Genomic DNA, 18,331 nt, shown 5'->3' on the forward strand with positions numbered 1-18,331 from the left:
AAAAATAGAAGAATGTTTATTCTAACGTACTTGAATCACATAAATTATTTCAAAAATTGTCTAAAGATCTTTCTATGCTTAATTTTTTGTAAAATGTACAAAAAATCTCAAGCTAAAACTTTCTTACAGCACACAAGGGCGCAGTAACAATGCTGTAATATTATCACATTACAAATTGCAGTGTAATATTATAAAACATTTTCTAGTGATGATAGTAATGTACACTGCTTGTGGATAAAACATATATTTTTAATAATATTTTTGAGAAATTACTAAAAAATACTGTTAAAGTAATATTGTAATATTTAAAAAATGTTTGCAACAAGTTGCAACAATTTTTTTTAATATTAAGAAAAATAATGTTCTATATTCTTCACCTGCAGTACACGTTATTTTCACTTTTAAATATCTTTAGGTATCTGAATTCAGATGAATATGGCGGTTTTACTTCTCATAATTAAAAGATTGCATATCGTCTCGACATCAGAAAATTATTGATTTCAATAAAATTTTTTTTTTAATAAACGTTATGTAGAAAAAAATGATCTCTTAAAAAAACCTTAAAAAGATAAAAAAGATACGCCAAGTACATAAACGCGTGCTTTCCAAAATAAATTTGAGATCAATACAGTTAGCCAAGTATATTTTAAAAGACTTAAAGAAGTTTAATAAACATCTATTTAAAAATTGTTTAAACGGGCTTGATGATTAAATGATTAAAATCAACCAACGGGATTATAGTAAAGCAAAAACTTGGCGTGCCCGGCTCGTATTTTTTCTGAATTTCCAAGGCTCTATGTCTATGTTATTGATATTGATAAATATATATACAAGAATGCAATTAATGTGACTCGGATATTGCTTTACTATCTGTCAGTTTCTGCTTAATTATATGTTATCACTTATATTCCCATTTTTCAAATAATTTTTGAATAGAACCATTTTTTAATGCGTTTATATACTTGACATATATACTTGACATATCTTCTTTAACTTTGTGAAGTTTTTCATAAGTTTTTTTTTTATTATTTTATTCGTACAAATAATTTTCATATTGTATTGATCATTTTAAGTCGGGCGTTTTAAGCCGAACACGCCAAGTTTTTGCTTCACTATAATCCCGTTGATTGATTTTAATCATTTAATCATCAAGCCCGTTTAAGCAATTTTTAAATAGATGTTTATTAAACTTCTTTAAGTCTTTTAAAATATACTTAGCTAACTGTATTGATCTCCAATTTATTTTGGAAAGCACGCGTTTATGTACTTGGCGTATCTTTTTTACCTTTTTAAGATTTTTTTAAGGGATTTCATTCCTTTTTGTAAAAATTAAAGAGTTACTTCTTTTTTTAATTACATTAAGTTTTATTATACATATTTTTAAATGTGTTAATTTGATATGTATATATGTATATATGTATATATTTTCCATAATTTATTTTATTTTATTTGTTTTGCAAAAAATATAAATGCATTTTTAGCATTTCGAGGCCAATTGCATTTCTTTATACTTAAATCATTTATTAACGCCCATTTTGCGCTTTTAGTACATATCATGTTTGTATAATGTCCATCTATTATATTTTCACCGTGATAAAAGATTGCACTAATAATTTTATACTTATTTGCATTGACAGATAAAAATTTTTTATTAATATTTTTGATATTTATTACATATATATTATGTATATTATTTTTTTATGTTATTATTATTTATTTATTTTATTTTTATTAATTTTATTAAATTTTTTCGTGTACTAATAATATCACTTACATTACTCACATTCAGACGTTTGTTGTAATTTTATTATTAATTTTTATATTAATATTTTTGACATTTACACATATATCATGTATTTATGTTATATATTTATTTTAATTTTGTTAACTTATTATACTTTTCTCGCATACCAAATTCACTATTTATATTATAAAATAATTTTTTATATGTTTTAGTTTTATAACATTATATGTAGGCACATTGTGAAGCTCCTTGAACGACAAACCGGCTTTGCGTGTGTGTGTGTGTGCATATACATGTGAATCTGTAGAAAATAACTCAAATAAGCTTTTTCGCGCAAGAAATCTTAAGATCACAGAATTATCAAGTTTATTATATTTTTTCGCGTACCAATATTCACCACTTACATTACAAAATAATTTTATTTTAATTTTATAAAATTGTATGTAGGAACATTGTAAAGCCCCTTGAACGACAAACTGGCTTTACGTGTGTGTGTGCTTACATGTGATCTGTGGAAAATAATCCAAGTGAGCTTTTTCGTACAAAAGATTACGAGATCCCAGAAATGAGTGTACCAATTTTAATCTGAGTGGTCGCAATCGAAAGCTTACATCAATATTATATAACAAAATTACCATTAGATTTTTGATTATGATTTTAGTTTCTGAGATATTTTAACTGAAAGTGAATTTGACAGCTAAATTCCAGATAAAGCTTAATAGCGGCGTGACATTTGCGCAGTGAAGTTTGCGTCATTTGCATTATGCAGCAAAATTCTTTATGTACGTACTTGGCGTCGCGCCGCTACCGCGTCGCTTGATATTTTAGTGATGCAATGAGTAATACAATTATTAATTAGTAATACAATTATTAATTACTAATACAAATGTTTATCTCTCACCGATCGATGGACAGCAGTGGAGTTATCAGCAACGTCGCTACGATGATTCTGCAACAAAGGAAACATAATTTTAAAATAAAAGTAGCGCTCAAAAGAATTAATAATTCTTAACTTTAACTATATACAAACTATATCCAAATTTTTTAATTGTTTTTTAATTAAATATTCATTAAAATAATTATGCAATTTTTAAAATCTTTATAAAAACAAAATTTTATAATATTTTAAATTGAATTTTAATTCTTTAATTGATATTTTTAAATCATCGAAATAAAACTAATAAATACAAAGAAAATATTAATTTTACAAAAATAAATAATAATGCTTACCGCTAAGTTGCTCCACTGATGCCCGATGTTTCTACTAGACCTCCTCCTCCTCTCAGAACTGTGGATGGTTAGTTAGCTGTACGATGATACTGTAACACACAAACATAAAATTTAAATTAAATTAGTGTTCAAAATAATCAATTCGATACCAAATAATTATAATGAAATATTTATTTAGTTATCACTGCAAACGATACAATTATCTATATTATATTAATTACATATAATAAATTTCACATTTTACTTAACTTATTAAGTCCCAAGCGGACAGTTTTTTGTGACTGTTCTCAGTGGTATTTTATACTATAAATCTAATCCTCAAAAAATTTTACATCAACTTTTTCTTATGTAAAATTTCCTGAACTTTCCATCTGTCATCAGAATTTCTCAAAAATGCGATTTGAACAATTTATATTATTAATTTATTTGCAAAAAAGCTGATTTTTTCACTAAAATTTTTTTCAATCAGTATTTACACATAGAAAACAGATGGAAATATCTTTGAGAAGTGGAAATCTAGCATCCATGGACCATAAACTTTCAAATGTACGTGTGAGCATATTTTAATTCAAGATGACAACATCCAATATGGCGGCTAGAAGAGGGAAAATCTATAAAATCTTCGACTTCTCCGTATGTAAATATTTCTTTCGGGTGGCACTCACTTGAACACGGTTCAAATGGACACGGTGCATTTGCACACTATGCTTTTGGATACGATATCTTGCGCATCGTTCATTTGCACACCGTTCAGTTGCACAACGCTCAGTTGCACACCGCTCACGTGCACACCGTTCAGTTAAACACGAAAAAAAAACGGACACATACACACACGCGCGCGCGCGCATACACACACACACACACACACACACACAGTTATTTCTCACTGTGTCCAAGTGAACGGTGTGCAAATGAGCGGTGTGCAACTGAACGGTGTGCAAATGAACAATGTGCAACTCTACGGTGTGCAAATAAACAGTGTATAACTAAACGGTGTGCAAATGAACGGTGCGTAAAATATCGTGTCCAAAGGCACCGTGTCCATTTGAAATGCACCCCGCTCCCATTTCTTTCAATCATCCAAATTGATAAAAAACCAACCATTAAAAATCAATTTAAATAATTGAAAGAAATATTTACAAACGGAGAAATCAAAGATTTCACAGATTTTCTCTCTTTTAGCCGCCATATTGGATGTCGTCATCTTAAATTAAAATATACTCACACGTACATTTAAAAATTCATGATCCATAGATTTCCACTTCTCAGAGATATTTCCATCCGTTTTTTATGTGTAAATATTGATTTAAAAAAAATTTCAGTAAAAAAATTATTTTGCAAATAAATTAATATAAATTATCCAGATCGTATTTTTGAGAAATTCTGATAGCAGATATGGAAAGTTCAGGAAATTTTATATGAGAAAAAGTTGGTGTAAAATTTTTTGAGGATTAGATTCGTAAGTGTAAAATATCATTAAAAAAGTCACAGAAAACTGTCCGCTTGGGATCTTACGTGGTTAAATAATTAAAAACAAACTTTAATGTATTATAAAACAATTAACAGGACAAAATTATTAAACCATTATAAAAATAATAAAGAACTTATTTCCTGACAAGCCTGCAACGGTTTACTATATCTGTACGATTTAAAAACAGAAATCTTTAACTGGAAAATTGGAGCAAAGGAAAAATTAGTTAATAAAGCCAAAAATTTAATGTTTCGAAGTGGTTGCACAAAACTACAAAAAAATTAAAGCAACAGCAAAAGTAAACAAAATACCAACCAAACAAATAGATAAAATTAGAATTGAAGAACAAAATAAAAGAATTATATTACATAAAAGTAATATTTTCAGATTTATTCTTAAACGATTCCTATGTATGGTTAAGAAATAATCCTTGGGAAGAAATTTTTATCGATTGGAAAAATATCTATTAATTGAGACAAGAATCAGAAGCTATCACTGCACATAATTTCATGGAAAAATGGCCTATTTTAAATCAATCTAATGTTGACACTCTGGTAAGATTATAATTATTAAAATTCTGATCTCTCTTCCTCAAAGTTACTAATAGTATATTTTATTACAAATAAATTATGATTTTAAACAGTTGTTTTTAAATCATTCTTGTAATTTGTACAATTATTAGAATTTATTTTTCGAGAAAGTGGTCAATTACAACGAAACTAGTTGTAACAAAAAAAACATACAAATTGACATTAAAGATTAAAATTCATTTTCCGAAAGTAAGTACATATTATATATATTAAACCAAATAAAAAATATATAATGATACTTTTGTACTGTAACGTTTACCTTGTAACAAAAAAATGTTTTTTTAATATTGATATATTTCTCAATGTCACCACAAAAATTTATTCTCTCATTTTTTTACGTATTTAAATTTTTACTGTTGTACAAAGAATTTGTAATTTCTGTTTTTGCCAGTTACATTAAAATATTACCCACATGTTTAAGTAATTTTTATTTAAATTTATCTATCTCTTTAGTTTTTTTGTGAAAAAATGTAATAATATTCATTTTTCTGTATAGACCTTAATTCGTCTATCTATCGAGAAAATGGTAAAGTCTAATACACATTAACACGCTGTTTTCTTATAACTCATATTTAGCAGAATTTAGCAAGAAAATTGTCAAGTAAATTTGAAATATTTTGTATACCTGTAGTTTAATTCATAAAATAAAAAATAACAAACAGTTTACGTTTTAAAAAAAGTTTCTTAATGCTTTTTATCTTATAAATTAAAAACTACTACTCTCGAAACTAAACTAAGGCTTCTACAAATAAATAAATATTATGTTTTTTTTCTCACAAAAAACTGAAGAAATAGAATAGGTCTAAATCAAAATCGCTCTGAACATGTCGGTAGTGTTTATTGTAAGTGTAATACATATGCATATCACAGTATTTTTTAAATTATTTATCAATCTTAGTTAATTTTTACAAACATACAATATGTTCTGTAGTTATAAAAATATATTTTTAAGCAAATATGATAAAAGGTTTAATGAATGTTCTATATAAAGATAATTGTGTAAAATAAAACGTATTTCTTTTGTGACAGATGATAAATGTAAAACAGCTTATAATACATATGTACATACATACATACAGCGACGTAGGCATGTAGGCAGGTAGGCATGTATGTATGTATGCATGTAGGCGTCCAGACAGGTAGACATGTATGTATGTAGGCATGCAGGCATGTATGCACGCAGGTAGGCAGATATGTATTTAGATAAGTATATATGCAGGTAGGGATGTAGGTATATATGTATATATGTAGATATGTATATATATATGTATGTATGTATGTATGTATGTATGTATGTATGTAGATATGTACGTATGTACGTATGTACGTATAATTAAATTTTACATTTTTTTATTCAAAATTGCAGAAGATATAATATTGTAGTAATATTGATTAAAGTAAGCGAAAGATAAAGAAAAAAGACAGAGAGAGAGAGAGAGAGAGAGAGAGAAGAAGAAGAAGAAGAAGGGAGAAGCAATTATGCATAATGAAAAAAGAAGAAATGTAAAGTTAAATAAAAAGAGAGAAAAAAAGAAGATGCATAATATTAATATTATTAATCACCTATTATACATAAATATAAATCTATAATTGCATAAAGATATAAGTATATAATATATGTATAGATATGTGTATATATATATACAGGGAGTCCCAGAGCATACTGGTCACTGTTCATAAAAAGGTAGATGGGATTGAGATGAACATAAAAGTTCAATATTGTTGTGGGTTTGGTCTGCTAATAATCGAGATATAAATTTTTTAAATTATGCGAATGAGAGCGCGCCTTGCGCGCCGAAGGAAGGGCTCGAGCCGCTCGAGCCATAGCACGGCCTACTGTTTCAAGCATTGGCTGCCGGCGGCGGCGGGGGAAAGAAGGAGAAGCGTGGCGTCGTCGCCGTTCCCACGTCTCGCCGCACCGCGCCTAAGCTCGCGTCGATGGCTGCTACGCACACTCGCGATTACATGACGAGATTATAAATTATTAATAAAAATAGGACAAATTTAAATCGTAATAAACTTTTGTAAATAAGAAAGTCGAAAGAGAGAAAGCGATGGAAACGTATGGAACCTGCAAATAATATAATATTTGCCGCATCAAATTCTCTCATCGTTTTTTATGGAATATTAAATTAACGAAGATTTATCACGATTGATTCTTTATACATTCTCCTTTCGTAACCATCTTATTAGAAAATTACGAAATGCACGAAATACTATCCCTAATATGCACTCTTTGTAAAATAACACGATAGAAAAATATTCACGTTTGATCTAACGACTTCAGGATAAATTATTCGATGCAACTTCTACGGTAATTATAGGTAATTAGAGATCAATGTTATGTCAAGTATCGTTAGTATGGTTAACTAGAAATGATTTTCTCTTGTATATGATAGAGAACTTCGAATTTCTTCTATCGTTAATACATTATAAGTCACTGAAAATCTGTCGTAATTAATAATGCAATTAAAGGTAGAAGAAACTCTGAATTCTTTTATTCATTATTGAATTTTTTATTTACTTTTAATTTGTATGTAAAATTGAACTTTGTACTTTTATACTTTGTAATTTAATAGGAATATCTTTCCCTCTAAATTATTTACAGAAACACGATAAACGACATTTTCAACAACAGTTCCAATCAATATTATTAGAGTTTCATTAAATGTCATAAAATTTTTTTAACAAGATTACTATTTTTTAACATTTTTAACATTAAACACGATACGACACTCAGAAAGAAAGTATCGTGCTGATTATTTATCGCAGTTTTAGTGATAATTTTTGATAATTTTTTTTTCGATCGTGTGTACACTAAAAATATAAAGAAATGATAATTGTTAAAATTTTATTCAAATTACACATAATGAAAGTAGAATAGTACAAACTAAAGATGTGTTAAACGTGGTAATATTTACTGTATTTGTGTACTACGTAGTGCTTGAGAGAGAAAGAGGGAGGGGAGAGAGAGAGAGAGAGAGAGAGAGAGAGAGAGAGAGAGAGAGAGAGAGAGAGAGAGAGAGTAAGAGAGAGAGGGAGAGAGAGGGAGAGAGAGGTGTCATACTAAAATGCGCAAAATACTTATCCATAGTATGTTACACTCTTTGTAATAACACAGAAAAATATTCCCATTTGATGTAACGATTTCACGATAGCTTAGGCGCGATGCTACGATAATTATGCTCAAAAATTAATGTTCAATATCATGTATTGTTAACACAACGAAGGATTTTCTTTTACAACCATAGAAAACTTACAGTTTCTTCTACCTTTAATTGCATTATTAATTACGACAGATTTTCAGTGACTTATAATGTATTAACGATAGAAGAAATTCGAAGTTCTCTCTCATATACAAGAGAAAATCATTTCTAGTTAACCATAATAACGATACTTGACATAACATTGATCTCTAATTACCTATAATTAACGTAGAAGTTGCATCGAATAATTTATCCTGAAGTCGTTAGATCAAACGTGAATATTTTTCTATCGTGTTATTTTACAAAGAGTGCATATTAGGGATAGTATTTCGTGCATTTCGTAATTTTCTAATAAGATGGTTACGAAAGGAGAATGTATAAAGAATCAATCGTGATAAATCTTCGTTAATTTAATATTCCATAAAAAACGATGAGAGAATTTGATGCGGCAAATATTATATTATTTGCAGGTTCCATACGTTTCCATCGCTTTCTCTCTTTCGACTTTCTTATTTACAAAAGTTTATTACGATTTAAATTTGTCCTATTTTTATTAATAATTTATAATCTCGTCATGTAATCGCGAGTATGCGTAGCAGCCATCGACGCGAGCTTAGGCGCGGTGCGGCGAGACGTGGGAACGGCGACGACGCTACGCTTCTCCTTCTTTCCTCCGCCGCCGCCGGCAGCCAATGCTTGAAACAGTAGGCCGTGCTATGGCTCGAGCGGCTCGAGCCCTTCCTTCGGCGCGCAAGGCGCGCTCTCATTCGCACAATTTAAAAAATTTATATCTCGATTATTAGCAGACCAAACCCACAACAATATTGAACTTTTATGTTCATCTCGATCCCATCTACCTTTTTATGAACAGTGACCAGTATGCTCTGGGACTCCCTGTATATATATATATATATATATATATATATATATATATATACACACACAATATATATATTCAAAATTACAGAATACGTAAGTTTGATTAAAGTAAGCGAAAGATAGAGAAAAGCAAATTGCAATTATTATTATTTTTAAAAACTAAAAAGTCAAATAGCGCGCGCACAGCGCGCGTCTGTAATGTTCTAGTTGTATATATATATATATATTACTGGAAAATGGATATCCTATAAATATTGTTTTTAAAGATATAAATTCAAGATTTAAAAAACTTTTCAACAATTATCCTACATCTAAAAGTCAACAAAATAAGAAAAAATTTTGTACTGCCTTACATCAAGCACATCTTTGAAACCGCATCTAACGCTAATAAAAAATTGTTCACTGTTGGCTTTTGTGGTCTTAACAAATTAAACATGTTTATCCGAGTCCCGAAAGACCAAACTGATATAACGACGCCTTTACTCGAGTGTCGTGCTGATTTCGAGCATATAAAATTATTTGCAAACGTTTAATCGCCAGAATTCTGTTTAAAAATGATATCAAAGCACAGAACTATACAAGAACTATCGAAAATTGTGGCCAGAATTACCATAATTATCCAGCACGACACCTTTACTCGAATGTGCTGATTTCGAAAGTAAAAAATTATTTACAAATGTTTAATCGCCAGAACTGTTTAAAAACGATATCAAAGCACAGAACTATACAAGAACTATCAAGAATTGTTGCCAGAATTGTCATAAATATCCAGCACGACACCTTTATATTAGACGTTAAACAATGTTTTAAATGTTATAGGTTCGGACATGTCCAGTCAGTATGCAGGGAAAAAGAAAGATCCTGCATAATCTGCGGAGATCCATTCCATGGTACATGCAACAAAGCATCAAAGTGTAAAAACTATGACGAAGGACATAAAGCGAACAGTAAAACATGCAGAGTTCACACACCAAAGAAATGTCCTCAATATGCAGCGAAAAAAAAAACATTTTCAAAACAGAAGCCAAACAAGAACCAGGACAGCGAGCAACGAGATACAAAGATGCACTAACAAGAGGCAGGAAAGTTATCAAAGAAAGAGAACACGAAAAGGAAATAGAAAATGAAAAAAGGAAAAGTCATAAAAATCAACAATTATGACAACAACAATACCCAGAAAGAAATAAAACTACATAAGACCAGAAATAATCAATAGAGTAAACGAAACAGACATCATATGCATAACAGAAACAAAGCTTAAGAAAAAAGATAAGACATTTCTGCGAGGCTTTAATCTAGAGCAAACAGATAAAGAAAATGACACAAGTATAGGAGCAGGAGGAACAGCCATTGCAATCAACAAGAAGATAAAATACAACAAAATAAGTTTAAATAATATTACCAACCACTGCAAAGCTACTGCAATAAAAATACAACTACAAAACTATACAGAGTTAATGTTAACAGTAATCTACCGAAAACCAAGACACCAAATAAAAAGAAGAAAGTGAAAACTATTCTTTAAACAATTCGAAAGTCAAAAATACACTATTATTACAGGTGATCTCAATTCACATAACACTCTATGAAATTGCAGAGATACGGACAATAATGGAACGTTGTTAGCGAATGTGTTATGAGAAGTAGACTTATTCGTAATAAACACAAATACCAGGAGCTACATGGGATCGCATGATAAATCTGATTCAAACTTAGATCTTATAATAGCAAATGCAAATATGATCGACAAAATAGATCTTGAACAGGACAGAGACACTTGGGACCTAATTAAAATTAAACTAAACATGTCAACAAAAATGTACATAAAAAATAAATAGAATCACAAGGAAAAACAAACTGGAAGGATAACAACAGTATTTCAGACTGGCTTAAGAAGAAATTGTCAAACTGGCAGGAGGAAGAACCAAAGCAAGTCTACGATACTCTGATAAAAGAAATTATAAAAGCAATACAAAAAGACAACCCGTCTACAAGAAAATCCCACAAAACAAAAGAGGAAAACAAAAAAATGTGATACTACCAATAGTCAGAATAATGGAGAAGAAAAAGGAAGAAAAATAAGACAAAAAATCCTGGTGAGTCGAGGAGTGGAAAAAATATAGAAGATAGGAAAAGAGCCCTGAAACAGCTCTACAAAACACAAACCGTAAACGAGTTTATTGAGTTCCAGAAAGCCAGAGCGCTAACAAAAAACTGCTGAACCAGAAAAAAAATGTTCCCCCTACAATTTTACAGAAAGTATCAACAAGAACAGCAATATAAAATATGTATGAAATAAATTAAGAATATTCCGTAACCACCCACTTAAAATGATAGAATAAAACAAGTGGTAAACAAAAGACAGAGATAAAACAATTCAAAAGGAAATCCAAGAATACGCACCGTGCTGGGTAGCAACCAAAAAAATTAACAAACACAAAAAAGATCTTAACAAAAGAATAAAAATAAAAGAAATAAGAGCAATAAGAAAAATAAAAAAAATTCAGCATCTGAAGTAGACCACATAAAAGCTGCGTTCTGTTTCAATGCATGATGCGCATAATGCATTGTTCATCCTTGTTTAACGTTTGACAAACAACAAGGATGAACGATGCATCATGCGTATCATGCGTGAAACGGAACGCACCCAAAGTATACAATGCTAAAAAAGCTGTCAGAGGAAAACGAGGAAGTATTCACATACATATTTAATAAAATCTTTGAAGGAGAAATAAAAATACCTAAAGAGTGGAAGAATTACCAAGTAATATTTATCGACAAAGAAGACGTAATATCAATTTCGCTTTCGTCATGTATGGGAAAAATATACAAGAGAATATTAATGAAAGACTCAACTTGTGAGCAGAAGCTAATAACATCTACGACAAGCAACAGTCAGAATTTAGAAGAGGAAAATCGTGCCAAAACAACCTAATAAAAATCACCACTAACATAAAAACTCAACTACTAAAGAATTAAAACACTATGGCAGCCTTCACAGACATTACTTCGGCATATGACAACGTTTTATACGATGTTTTGATTAGAATACTAATTAAGGCGAAATGCTCCAGCAAAATACTAAATAAGGTCAACAACTTACTATACGAAAGAACTGTCGAGTTTGTTACAGGAGAAGGAGATATAATAGGAGTAAAGGTCAACAAAGGTCTATCGCAAGGAGCAGTTATAAGCCCAATCCTATACAACATCTATACTAGCAACGTACTAAAATCAATACCAAAAGAAACAAGTTCAATTTGTCGACGATGTAGCAATTTACTGTAGCGAAAAACACCTCACCACAAGAATAAACCTGATCGAAAGCTCATTAAAAGACATACAGAAAGAACTCGATAAACTAGGGTTGAAAATAAATTCTCAGAAAACCAAAATAGAATTTAACAAACACGGAATAATGAACAGAACAGAAAAATAATTGTCATTTTAATAATCAAAGTTATTACTTATACCATTTCAAAATTATACTATTTCTAGGAAATGGAACTAAGGAATGTATATTACTTAGGTTAAATTTGATCAAAAGTTTTATCTTAGATTTGTAATTTTTTTCGTTATATAAGAAAATATCACTTAGGTTGAATTTACCAAAAGTATTCTTGGATTTTGTAATTTTTTTCCTTAAAGGAAAACCATACACTTGGCGTGCTTTTTTACCTTTTTTAACAAGGTAATGTGGTTTGAATATTAATGTTACACGAAACAGATCCTTAATATAAATATGTATTTATATTTAAATAAATTATACAATTTAATAAAATATAATTTCTAATTTTTTATTTCATGCACATAATTTCTTTTTGCTTTACTCTAGGAAAATACTGCTAATTTGTAGTAAGTTTTCACATGAAGAAAGTTTTTGTCATTACTTAAATTTATCGGCTATAACTTATGGAAAAACTTAAGGAAAAACTTTTATGGGAAATCTCATAATCAGAGTTTGGAAGTTGATGTACTCATAGATATTCATTTTGGACCTGCGCTCTCATAAAAAAATAAATAAAATTAAAAACTTAATATTATTTAGCAATATTAAATTTTCCGAAAATTGAATTTTATAATAATCGAATTTTTTAAATTCTGTTCTCCATATTGAATTTACTATTTTGAATTTTTCATTTCTGACCTCTGATTCGAATAATGCATTATCAAATTACCTGATGGATTAAATTTCATGAAAATCAACAGTAAACAAACAGTTTATAGAATATAAGAGAGTAATTCCAACTAGAATTTTCTTCATAAAAAATCCCTTTCATAAAAGGTTAAATATATCATTTTTATATCTAGTATAAAAAAGAATAAAAGAAAATTAGTGTTTCTCTAAAAGCAGTACTTGTAAATATTATTACAAAACTATAGCAAGGAGGACCATCTACTACTAAACTACAACGAGTTAACATCCGCATCGTTAATCAATTCTATTGCAAGTTTATGTATAACATTATTGGCGGCAACGTTTATTCCACACAAGTTTGTGCGTATAACCCATCAAGCAAGAAAGGATCTTATCAGGTATGTTTTTCTTTCTTAAAATTTCAATTTTTATTGCACCGGTCCACCTATTCAAAATTCTTACAATGGTCACTTATATACTGCGATCGCTTAAGGATAGTTAAATATTTAAAAACGTAATAAATAAAATGAAAAATTTCGAAGATTCTTTCTTGTAGGGTAATCTGGTGGCCCATTAACTGTCGATGGACAACTCGTTGGATTAGTATCATGGGCGTATGGTTGCGCCAGTACTGTTTATTCTACTATCTACACACGTGTCGTCTCTTATTTAGATTGGATTAAAGATCATAGAGTTCAAATCAATCCCATTCGGTTCCAACTATAATTCATACTATGTCTTACGTTCCAGATATAATTTTCTGATTATCTATTTATAAAACCGTAAAAAAAGATTAATTTAATGTGATAAAGTGTATAATAACGATGACATAGAAACATAGACTTTAAAATTTTATATATATTTTCAATAAAACAAATATTATTGCTTCATTCAAACCATTAAAGATATCTATATATCCATTGGATACCATTATCTTTTTGATATCATGGACCATGATAGTCTTAAAATAATTTAAAATATATCTTTTACGAAAAAAATTTCTCAAATAAAAGTTGTATATTTGTGAGTGAAATGTTACTTGTATTAATGTGACTTGTTTTAATTTAGAAAGTTATTTCAAGACGAATCGACGTCCACTTCTTTGTTTTAAATAAAAAAATCTTTACTTTCTTTTACATTCTTAAAATATTTTATTTTGCAAAATAAAATATTTTAAGGTAATCACATAAGTATTGCACATGGCCTCGACGTAGCGATTGTTATACGTACATCAGTACCATGTGTATCTGGCCTGATAGTAGTCAATCTTTCTCTCTTAAGTCTCACTTGCATCGTACCTCTCTTCAAACTATATACACATGCCATATAACAACCGATAATTGATAAAATTTTGTTCAGAAGGTCTTTTACAATAAATAAAACCTATTTAAAAAATTTTTCGAAATCCAAATAAAACAATAAAGTCTACAACTAATTAGTTATAAAACAGTACTAAATATTTATGTGAGTCTTTTTCGATTGTGCTGAAGTGGCTATGTCGCTTTTATAGATACGTAGGTACGCTTCACAAATAAGTTTAAATTTATATGCACTAAAAATAAGTAATATATCCAATAAGATATGTAATTGCGGGCTGCCAACTACAAATATACTCAATACAATAATATACGCTATTGCAGTATCAACATTGTACTTGCATTAACAAGAAATATTATTACATTGAGTATTATATGTAGTTGGCAGCCCGCAACTACATATTTTATTGGCTATATTACTTTTTTTTCTGTGTACATATGTTTTAAATATATTAATTTGTTTTTTATGTATATAAATAAATAAATAAAAATAACTTGATTCTTGATCTATCTATGGGAATCATCTACAAAATTTATAGACTGGTTATAGCTCAAATGTCAATATTTTACAGAACAGAGATGCATCAAAATATAGACAAGGTTTAACCATGATTATGGCTGTTCTCAAACTTTTCTCTAGTATAATTTTCATAAATCTGTTGCTTCAATTTAGGATAAAAATAATTTTAAACTTACCAACACTAATACGCAATAGTTAAAACACAGAGTTGAAACGTTAATCTGTAACATAAATATATAGAGGTTAATATAATGCCCAAAACAATCAACACTTTAAAAGATAATTATTACGTAGATACATTCAATTTATTTGTCTGTTAAATATAATAAAAAATTAAATTGCAATTACAAAAATTCTTTTGAGGAGATATAAGTTGTCATAAAATTCAATAAAAATATCTACAAGTCTAATTTTCTTTCATAAATGTAAAAAACTTCCACAAGTTTTAATATTATCACATATATATTAATGTTACACAAAACAGATCCTTAATATAAATATGTATTTATATTTAAATTATAAAATTTAATACAATCCCAGACAGCACATGTAGATTATGAGAACGATAGTAGGATATTGCGAAAGTATATTGCAATATTCGTATAATATTGGAGATACGTCTGTAATATGCCGAGTATATACTCATAATGTACTATGTCCGCGTTGCCTTATCCCATAGAATTTCGCTGGCAGTTTGTGAAAATATACCGAATATATCTCAAGAATGTTATACGTATGTCTAAAGTATATCTTCAGTATATTCACAATATGTCTACAGTATGTTCGCATTATATGGGCTCATGCATAATAAGAGGAATAAGGAACAAGGAATTAAACATACAGAATTAGCAAGAAGAAAGAAGAAGAGGAATTAATCATTTCGCACATCAGGAAGCTATCGCGAGAAATGAAGTGTAATATCTGTTGAATACGCTGGGGTGCTTTGGGAAATTATGCTCAGATAATTGTAGTAAGGTTATAACCTAAATAATATATATATATACCCAGCAAACACAAAGTTACATGTAACGTGCTTGTTAGTTGTAATTTCCCACTCAATAACATAATTGCAATATAACACACGTGTTATATTACAATTACATTGTTGAGTGGGAAATTACAACTAACAGGTACGTTACATGTAACTTGGTGTTTGGTGGGATATATTATTATAGTTTACGTTACTATATTATATCTTATGTGCATACCAGAGTTATCTGGACGTAATTCCTGAGAAAACCACCTTGTCCGTGAGTTTGTGTTCGCACATTTACACCCTACACTTTACCACGTGTCTGCGTCACACGGCAGACGAAAATGCGTAACGTTACAGATCACAGATAGCGTTGACATGATTCACTTTCGATATTACGCGGATATTTTGGAAATATGTGATAGATATACATGAGATATATCATAGGATATTTTACGGACGTTTTGAGTATATTAGATATAATCTCAGTACATTCAGTAGGAGTTACGAAGTTCAGTCGCTATATTCTAAGTTTATCTTGAGGATATACCAAAATGACCTTCTACTGAGACGTTATATGAATGTTTTACGTATATTCGGTACGATCACAGTACATTCCGTATGAGAGTAGAATATTCGCACGATATCCGGTGCTGTCTGGGAATATAACTTCTAATTTTTTATTTAACGCACATAATTGTTTTTTGCTTTACTTTAAGAGAATATTTCTATTTGTAGTAACTTTTTATATGAAGAAATTTTCTGTCTACTTAAACTTATCTGTTATAATTTATAACAACAAATATTTTGCATATTTTGAGAGCAACAAATTCAAACAATATCTCAGTATCAAATTTAAACAACAAATGTTTTTTCATATAGTTTATTCTACTTTGCAGATTGTATGAGTTTTCATTGTTTAAATTAACTTTGGGTGCAATAAATGGGGTAATTCAAGAAGAACAAATTAGCAACTAATTCTCATAATAATATTACATATAATTTTGTTGTTATATACAGTAATTGTCAAACAGTTTGACAATTACTGCGTGTCAGTTACAATGTACTTTTAGTTTTGTCCTATCATTTTTCGTTTTCTAGTTATTTAATTTAACTCCAACATAATTATGCTTAAATACTTTTAAGCATGCATTTCTGACTTTTATATCACTTGATAAGGGCCCCAAAGCTAGGGCCGAAACGTTGTGTTAACTATTAATCAAATAAATGCCAGTTAAGTCGACCTTAAACCACCAATTTTTTTGTTAATTATCAATGGCGGTAACCAAAATTATTTTCTGCTATGTCGTAGTTATATATATTGTTTCTCTAACTTAATTTTCCTTTAGTAGAATAGTTTTTAAAAACAAGTCACAGAGCAACACATTTTTTTTAACAACTCTTTTTAGCAAGAAATAAAAATGTTAATTAGAATTTATTCTCCTTTTGTTCCACTAATTTATAAGACTATGTATAAAATTGAAATTGTATAAAAAGTACTATGTAAATCAAAAGATCAGTGTATTTCATTGAATATATTAATTTTAACAGATTAAATAGATTAAATACCACAATCACATTTAATTTGCATATCACAAATCATATTTAATTTGCAACACAAATATTGAACATACAACGCAATCGTCGAGTTGTTAAACGATTATAGTCTGCAATTGACGTGGGTTTACAATGCAATCGCAGTTTTGTTCACTTCCCTAGTAGCAAAATACATTGGCAGTATATTGGCCATTATTGGCTAATATTGATTAAAATTGGTTATATTGGGAATGCATTGGCCAACGTTTTCCCAATGTAACGCCAATATTGATTATAAAATATTGGCTCCAAATTAAAATGCAATTAATGTTCAATATGAAAAATCGATTGGTTTAATATTGGCCCAATGCTGAACCAATATTTCTTCTTAGACAAATTGGTTAATTAAGATAAAGCGTCAACTTTACAATATTGGACCAATATTGGGAATATTGTTTTTATATTACTTTTCAATATTCTGCCAATGGCTGCGTTCAGTAGAAAAAGCAGCTTTGCAACTGTTGTAAAATTCATTAACACGACTGGTTTATACGTTCAGATCTAACAGAAACTAAGAGCAAGAACCAATCGTGTTGAAGAATTTTACAACAGTTGCAAAGCTGCTTTTTCTGCTGAACGCAGCCAATGTTTTTTGCTACTAGAATTATGTTTTAAAAGTGATTGCAAAAACAGTCTATTTTTGATCGCAGAAAAATCACGGTTACTCG

The 18,331-nt window shown here is 29.3% G+C and overlaps 1 long non-coding RNA gene across 1 annotated transcript; it reads right to left on the reverse strand.

The window, feature by feature from the left end:
- Window positions 1-1,745: 1,745 nt before the first annotated feature.
- Window positions 1,746-15,436, reverse strand: LOC118644423. Its single transcript, XR_004962232.1, has 2 exons — window positions 15,271-15,436; window positions 1,746-3,063 (listed from the first exon to the last, which is right to left on the reverse strand). It is a non-coding gene; the product is annotated as an uncharacterized LOC118644423 (long non-coding RNA).
- Between the last annotated feature and the right edge of the window lie 2,895 nt (window positions 15,437-18,331).

Source organism: Monomorium pharaonis, chromosome 2 (genome assembly GCF_013373865.1).
Source record: "Monomorium pharaonis isolate MP-MQ-018 chromosome 2, ASM1337386v2, whole genome shotgun sequence".
NCBI lineage: Eukaryota > Metazoa > Arthropoda > Insecta > Hymenoptera > Formicidae > Monomorium > Monomorium pharaonis.